Genomic DNA, 9,062 nt, shown 5'->3' on the forward strand with positions numbered 1-9,062 from the left:
TATAAAAAGTTAAAAACAATGTATTATAATATCTATATATACGAATAATAAAAGAAAAACAATATTCAAGTTAAAATTAAAACAAAATGTATGGATAAAGAAATAATGAAGAATTAATTAAATATGAGAGAGAGAGAGAGAGAAAGAGAGTTAAGAGATGAGAAAATTAAGGGATTTTAATTAAATATATTTGGGTAATGTCAATCTTACCCTTTTAATCTAAAAAGATGATCAAGGGCCAAGATTAGTTCACTCAGTTCAGTTCACTCTCAAGAAGTTGTTCACTCTTGATCCTAATCCTATATATATATATATATATATATATATATATATATATATATATATATATATATATATATATATATATATATATATATATATATATATATATATATATATGGAGAGGATCATGAGAAAACTAGATATAAATGAGAAAACTAGAAAACTAACTAAAATCCACTAAAAATGAGGGGGAGGGAGACTTTTAATAAGGAGGGGAGAGTTTTAATGAAGGAGGGTAAAATTGGAAAAAAAATACATAACTTTTCAAACATTTCCCATTTCTCCATACGTTATCATTTTAAAACAAAAATGGCACCATAAGATCACAAATTTTCTTATCTTTCATTCAACTATATTCGAGCATATTTTTTATGACATAAAAAAAGATTTATGGTGTCGTCTTGTTTTCAACACTATTATTATAGTAGTGCACATGTGCAATATAACATGTACTACAATTGCATTACATTCTTAAAATTAGTTTTTTGAGTCTAGTTTAGCTTTTAGGGTTAGTTTTTTTGGAGGTTTAGGATTAGGTTTTTGGGTGTGGGGGGAGGGGGGTTTAGGTTTGGGGAGGGGGGGTTAGGTTTTTTTCGGGTTTATGTTTAGGGTTTAGTTTTAGGGGGGGGTTAGGTTTTTGGGGGTGGGGGGGGGGTTAGGCTTTTGGTGGGAGGGTGAATTTAGGTTTTTGGGGGGTGGGGGGGGGATTAGGTTTTTGGGGGGTGTCGGTGGGGGGGGGGTGGGTTAAGTGGTTTAGGCTTTCCGTATTAGTGCACATGTGCAGTACAACAAAATTATTTTTTTTTTTGAAAATTTTTTTCCATACATAAATAGTAGCGATTTTTCTTTAAAAAACTGTAAAAAATAAAAAAAAAATTGGTATTTTTTTTAGGTTTGTTTAGTTAGTTTTTTGGTTTTCTCATTTAAACTAGTTTTCTCATGATCCATCCCCTATATATATATATATATATATATATATATATATATATATATATATATATATATATATATATATATATATATATATATATATATATATATATATATATATATATATATATATATATATATAAAAGAGGTGGTAGACGACATTATTGATACATAAATTCTATAGGTAGAAATTTGATAACAATTGTTCACCTGGGGGCTTGTTTTATGAGTAGGAGTTCTGCGGAAAGTGCATTTTTCCTAGAAAGTCTAGGAAGCGATCTGGGCCCTTCGTTTGGTGTTTTTAATGGCTTAGATCATATGGATGGCATTTTCGTAATATCTTAGTTATATAATTAGTGACTTTTATTATAGTGAGGGTATTTTGGTAATTGGAAGTGTTTTAAATCAAGAAACTGGCATATCAATAACCAATCCCTAAAATCATGGGATTTCTTCTCTTTCTTTCTATCTCTCTCTCAATGGCGATGTGTGTTGCGCAAATGCCAGGATTTCTAGGAACAATCACAAAATCATCATCAACACTTGTTTTGACGGCAGCCAGATGTTGTGACAACATCATACATCAACATCGACAACAGGTTTTGGAGGGCACGATTTTTTGAGAAGAAAAACATCATCATTCATATTAGCGGCAACATCATATCAAGTATTGATCATCATCACGTGAATAAGGAAGATTGTAAGTTATTAATTTTGTCATTCTTCTTTTATATTATATTATAAGGAAGATGATGATTTTAATCGTTGGTCGGTCGGTGATGTTTCCATATCGGTTGTTGTTTTTCATACGTGTTTCAATTTTTTTTATCTATCATTGAATCGGGGTTTTTTTTTTTTTTGACATCTGAATATGTTGATGATGGCAGTGTGTTTTAAGGTATATGTGTTTACCAATTTAATGTTGATGATGAAAGTGTGTTTTAAAATGACATCTGAATATGTTGATGTTGGCAGTGTGTTTTAAGGTTTATGTGTTTTACCATTTTAATGTTGATGATGGCAGTGTGTTTTAAGGTTTCCATGTTTACCAATTTAATGTTGATGATGGCATTGTGTTTTAAGGTTTCCGTGTTTACCAATTTAATGTTGATGATGGCAGTGTGTTTTAAGGTTTCCGTGTTTACCAATTTAATGTTGATGATGAAAGTGTGTTTTAAAATGACATCTGAATATGTTGATGATGGCAGTGTGTTTTAAGGTTTATGTGTTTTACCATTTTAATGTTGATGATGACAGTGTGTTGAAGACGAAGACACTGGGTTGTGTTTGAAGACGAAGACACTGACAGTGTGTCCAGCAAGCAATATGCTTGCTGTTAAAACACAATGTCAAGAAATCTGCTTGCTGTTAAAACACAATGTCCATCAATCTGCTTGTTGTTAAAACACAACGTCAAGGAAATCTTCTTGCTGTTAAAACACAATGTCAAGAAATCTGCTTGCTGTTAAAACACAATGTCAAGAATCCTCCAGCAATCTGCTTGCTGTTAGAACACAGCGTCAAGAAATCTGCTTGCTGTTAAAACACAAGGACAAGAAATATGCTTGCTGTTAAAACACAGTGTCAAGAATCCTCCAGCAATCTGCTTGCTGTTAAAACACATTGTCAAGAAATCGAAATCTGCTTGCTGTTAAAACACATCGTCAAGAAATCTGCTTGCTGTTAAAACACAGCGTCAAGAAATCTGCTTGCTGTTAAAACACAACGTCAAGAATCCCCCAGCAATGTTGTAAAATCTTTTTTACGAATTCATGTGAATATGGTGTATGGATTGTATGATTTAAATTGAATTAAATGGAATATTTAGTTTCCATAATTATCTAGTTAGTTAGTTATCCTAATAAAATAATTCATAATTAAAACAATATTCAAATTACACAATTGCCCTTTTAGTTAAAATCTTTCAATGCCACATGTCGCGTTCTTATTGCTTCCTAGACTTTCTAGGAAAAACACACTTTCCGCAGGAACCCTACTCCTTGTTTTATATTTTGTAATATGAAGTTTCTGATTAGTTTATAACACTTTCTACCTTCGAATTCCACCCAAAAAAAATAATAATAAGCATTTTCACTAAAATAATCCATTTTGACACATTACTCTTTCACACGATCTAACTACGTAATATGCTTTTGAGTTTGTATAACTTTAGATCAGGGCCGGCTCTATAGGCTTGGCAACTTAGGCACAGGCCTAGGGCAACCAAAAAATAATGGCCTCCATGTTTTTAAAAATTTTTATATATACTATATGTATGTATTAGGCCCAAATAAATACGTTTATTTCACAACTAAACTGATTTTTCATTCAAGGAGTCCAAAAAAAATTTTGTTTAGCAAACAAAGGTCAAGTTTCAAAACCCATTTCGCCTTGATTTCCAACTATTACAACACAACAACCATCGACCTAATTATCAATATTTAGCTGCCTAAAGCCGCTAAATACAGCCGCAATCATCGTTCCCACTTCCCATCGCAACCTGATTTCAATTTTTAGGCTAGTGGCTATCACTAGACGAAAAAAGTAAGGGCAGTCACCCATTGCGTTGAGATTTGAGGAGAGTTTATCGGCGAAATTAGGGCCTCTACTTCATAGTTCGCTTAGGGTCTCCAAAAACATAGGAACGGCCCTGCTTTAGATCATGTAATTTTTTATCCATCAAATTTTGATACTAAAAAATTCAGAATGACAAGGGAAAAGTATCACCTATACAGTTTAGTACTTAGGGTGTTAGGAGTGGTTAAACACTTGAGAGTGACAAACTAAAAAATCGACAAATCAGAGTGCGCAACGTCAATCAGTGAAAAGTGTTTAAACTATGGTGAAAAGTGTTGGCAATGGTTTAGACATTTGGTGAAGTGGTAAACTTTTTAAATAAAAAAAAAAGAAAAAAATGTGATTGGTTGAGATTGGAATGGACCCCCCCCCCCCCCCTTCTCTCTCTCCTTCCTCCCTTCCCCGCGTCGGCATGCACCCACCGATTCTCCCCCCATTTCGTCAAACACGGTGGCGGTAAAGCAATGGTTTGCCACACTTTACCGAAGTGGCAAAGTGGGTTTGCCGACTCCCATTCCTAACACCCTTAACATATAAGTATTTTTATTTATAATTTGTTATCACTTATATTAAAATACTTTTGTATTAACACTATACTTTGTGATTTCTTTTATCAGAAATATAATAATAAAACAGGATAAAAGATTGATATTTTTTAACATTGATCTAAAAGTCAAGAGAAAAAACAGAAAACTCGTGCATTAGCTAAACTGGCATAAGGAACATAGTCATAGATAACAGGCAGCTCATTGCCCCCAGGAAAACGGACCAAATTCGGGTGGGTTAGCTCAGGGCCGTCTCCGAAAATGTTCGAAAATCTTTAAGCCCTGTGCGAATAGAAAATACGGAACCTTAAATATAAATTTTTAAAAAGAATATATATAAAAAAATTAAATATATAAAATTAAATGAATGCCATTTGAATCAACAATAATCATTTAATGTAACTTGACAAAATTAGGGAATTATTGTCAATTGCATTTAATAAATACATAAGAAACAAAAAGAAAAACAAAACTAAAGACACCGAGGGCTGGCAATTGGGTACCTGTTAAGACACGTTTAGACCTGTTTGACTGAAAAATACACCCTTTGACTTTTTTAATTTTTAAAATAATTAAAATTACAATGTTAGGATCTATCATTTATTCATCTTTGTACATAAAACATAAAAATGTTTTATAAACATGGGGTAGAAAGTAGTTAAACGAGTCGTAATCATGTTTGAAACTTATGTTGTGCGCGCCGTCAGAAACCTGTTAAACCTGTTAAGACACAGCCTTAGACACCGGGATTAGAACCTGTGTCTTATTATTATTAAAGTGACTTTCAAACCACAAAACCAAGTGCTTTAGAATGACCTTTTTCCAATTCATTACGTATATGTTCTAATTTACAGTGTAAAACTAATACAAAAAAAAAAAAAAAATTGGGCACTCAGCGGGTTTGGACCCTGAGCCAGCCGTTGCCCATCCCGCACACCCTTCGGGCCAGCCCTGGGTTAGCTTCACAATGACAGGAGCTGATTCTCGAAATCCCTGAACCGCTCAGATGGCCAAAGTCATAATCAGGCTTCTGATGAGAGTGGCGGATCTAGAATTTTTTTTTTCTAATGGGTTCATTTTAATAGATTATCACTATTTTTTCTAAATCATACAAGGTTTTCACTAATTCTCACTATTTATTTCTAAAATAATTGGGTTCCTAGGAACCCACAAAATGTGGCTAAATTGGCCACTGTGTAAACTGCAAATAAAATGGACGTAAAGTCATAATCGTAGCAACTATCTTAACAAATTTTATACAGAAACATTGTACACAAATCTTTAAGATAACAAGAGTAGTAAAGGGATTGACCTCTTTTTTGCTTCTGTTAGTCTGATCTGGCATTATGAATTGCAACGTGTTTAAAAAGTATTTACACTTATAAAAGATTGTGACATAGTTAGGCTAGTATCAGATAATTTTACCATGGTGAATGAATAACTTGTCAGTTTGGGGCTGAATTAACCAACCAAATGTATTGTTTTTGATTGATTCATTAATGCACTCCAACTGATAAAACGCCTGAGTGAAACATGGGACCGAAGATCACCAAATGCAATCCTATTCTTTCTGGGTGTTCGGGTTACTCAAACTTAAGTAATGTTGAAATAAGATGTAAATCTTAATTCTTGATTGAAATTAGTTGTGAAACTTTAATGATTTTAGTTGTTCTTGATTGCAACTTTAGTGACAAAAACCAGAACCTACCAGAAAAAGTGATCCCAGTGGAAACAAATTCTGGCTTCACCACTGCGAGATCGTCAACTTTGTTGGTAGTATCTTCTGTATTTGCTTGGTTGGTAGTTGAAACCGGTTAATCTCTTAACATCCCGTACATAGTTAAATAGTTAGAAAATACATATTACTTAGCGGTTATGAAGTATGAGGACCAAAGTTGACAACATGAAAGATGGTAACTACCATCATTAAACCGAAAGGGTGTGTTCCTCCCTCACACCACTTCCGAATCGGTACAAGGCAACACAAGGAGGAGACGCGACTGTTGATCATATGGACAAGATTCGACATACCTCTTCAAGGTTTAATCACAACCACACATCCAAGAGACGTGTCCTTTCACGAAGAGACGCAACCTTTCATTCGTACCCGTAGAAAACTATAAATAGGAACATGTAGTTTCATTTGTAATCACTTACTTACTCATTCGATTTGTATATACATTCATTCAGTTATTACAAGTTATTGTTATTCAAGTTTATCACGCTCATTTAGAGATCAAGATCCAGTTCGGGCCAACAAATTGGTATCAGAGCATCAGGCTCTAAGCGTGGGAATCCCAAGGCATCGCAGGGAATTCGCGATCAGGTTTCATTTCGTTTTTAATTCGCAAAAAAATTCATTTCAGAATTTTTATTTTCGGTTCTAGTATAATCGGTTGAACCGAAGGGTTAGGAATCTAGGGTTTTGTTTTGATTCCGGGGTTTAGTGCGAATTAGATTATTTGGTTGTTTGATTGTTACACGATTCGGGTAATCGTGGGGGTGGGGTTTATTGAGATCTATTGAAACCGAAAGAAAGTTTATTAGAAGTGAAGATTATTCGGCAGGAAGATATGGCAGGATCACCCGGACAAAGTCCGATAATAATACAGAAAGATGGAAATTCTCTTTCCCAGTTTCAGTGTCCGATTCTGAAACCAACAAACTATACAGTTTGGGCTATTCGTCTCAAGACGATTCTTGAAGCGAATGGTTTGTGGGAAACGATTGAACCGGCAGAAAATGCAACGGTAGACACCAAGAAAGATAAGTCTGCAATTGCATATCTGTTTCAAGCAATACCAGAAGACGTTGTATTGCAAGTTGCAAGTTGTAAAACTGCAAAAGAAATTTGGGATAATCTAAAGGTTAGACACGTTGGTGTTGATCGGGTACAAAAGGCGCGCATGCACACGCTATTATCAAAATTTGAATTGTTGCAAATGAAGGATGACGACACTATTGATTCATTTACCGCAAAGATTAATAGTATCGTTACCCGAGCAACTGAAGTAGGAACGACATTGAGTCAGCCGACTCTAGTACGCAAACTCCTAAATGGCGTACCTGATAAGTTTACTCAAATTGTTGCCTCCATGGAACAATACTCCGATCTAGAAACTATGACGCTAGAAGAAGCGGTCGGAAGACTAAAGACGTATGAAGAACGACTCAAGTTAAAGAAAGGAAATCAAGGAGAAAGCCAATATAGGCTTATGTTCACACATAATGATAACACCAGAGGAAGGCAATCTGGAAACCGCGGTCGTGGTAGATTTAACCAAACGCGTGGAAATTGGCGAAACAACGGAAATAGGCAAAGTCCCAGAAACGAAGGATCTACATCTAGATCTAGAAATGGAAATTCTAGAAATTGGAGGAAGTTTGCAAGAACCGACCTAAGTAAGATCCAATGTTTTAAGTGTCAGAAGTTTGGACACTTCAAGAAGGACTGTTCTGAGAAAGACGAAGTACAAGAACATTCAAACCTCGTCAAGGAAGACGAAGCACCCGTATTGCTAATGGCAATACAAGAAGAAAATGTTCAAGAAAGGGCTCTGCTAAACGAGGAACGTATAAAACCATTAAGTTACGCCTCAGAGAATGAAAATTTATGGTACTTAGACAACGGGGCTAGCAACCACATGACGGGAGTGCGAAGTCACTTCAAGGAATTAGATGAAACGATGACAGGGCAAGTACGGTTCGGTGATGGGTCACACGTAGAAATTAAAGGCAAAGGTTCAATACTACTGGAATGTCTGAACCAAGAGCAAAAGATTGTTTCACAAGTATACTACATTCCAAGTCTAAAGAGCAATATATTGAGCCTCGGACAACTTACAGAAATCGGTTGCAAAGTGGTTATATATGGACGGAGATCTACTTACTATCCGAGATCGAAATAGAAAGCTACTAATGCGAGTCAAGAGATTAAAGAACAGGCTGTACAAAGTCAAACTGAAGACAGGAAACCAATCTGCCTACTATCAAAAACCGAAGACATAGCATGGTTATGGCACGCGAGGTTAGGCCATTTACACTTTGATGCTATTAAAGAAATGACTCGTAAGAACTTGGTAAATGGAGTTCCCCAAATAAGTCATGCTAGTCAAGTCTGTGACGCATGCTTATTAGGAAAACATAGTAGGGCACCATTTCCAAATCAGGCAAAGTTCAGATCTTTAAAACCTCTGGACTTTGTCTATGGAGATTTGTGTGGTCCTATAACTCCACCAACACATGCTGGGAAGAAGTATATATTCTTACTTGTAGACGATTGTACTCGCTACATGTGGGCTTATTTACTAACTTCCAAGGATCAAGCATTCGAAACATTCAAGGAGTTCAAAGAAAAGGTGGAAAAGGAAACGCAGACCAAGTTAAAGATGCTAAGGACGGATAGAGGAGGTGAATTCACATCAGCTGAATTCAACAAGTATTGCAAAACTAACGGCATAGCAAGACAGCTTACAGCACCATATTCCCCACAGCAAAATGGAGTAGTAGAAAGGCGAAACAGGACGATGTTATCCACTACTCGTAGTATGCTGAAGGCAATGAACATGCCACAGAACTTTTGGGGTGAAGCAATACGACACGCGATATACGTACTAAACAGGGTTCCAACAAAAGCCCTGGTGAACAAGACACCATATGAAGCATTGAAAGGAAGAAAGCCAAATCTGGAACATTTAAAGGTTTTTGGCTGCACGGCTTACGCTAAGG

This window comes from Helianthus annuus, chromosome 2 (assembly GCF_002127325.2).
Source record: "Helianthus annuus cultivar XRQ/B chromosome 2, HanXRQr2.0-SUNRISE, whole genome shotgun sequence".
Classification (NCBI taxonomy): domain Eukaryota; kingdom Viridiplantae; phylum Streptophyta; class Magnoliopsida; order Asterales; family Asteraceae; genus Helianthus; species Helianthus annuus.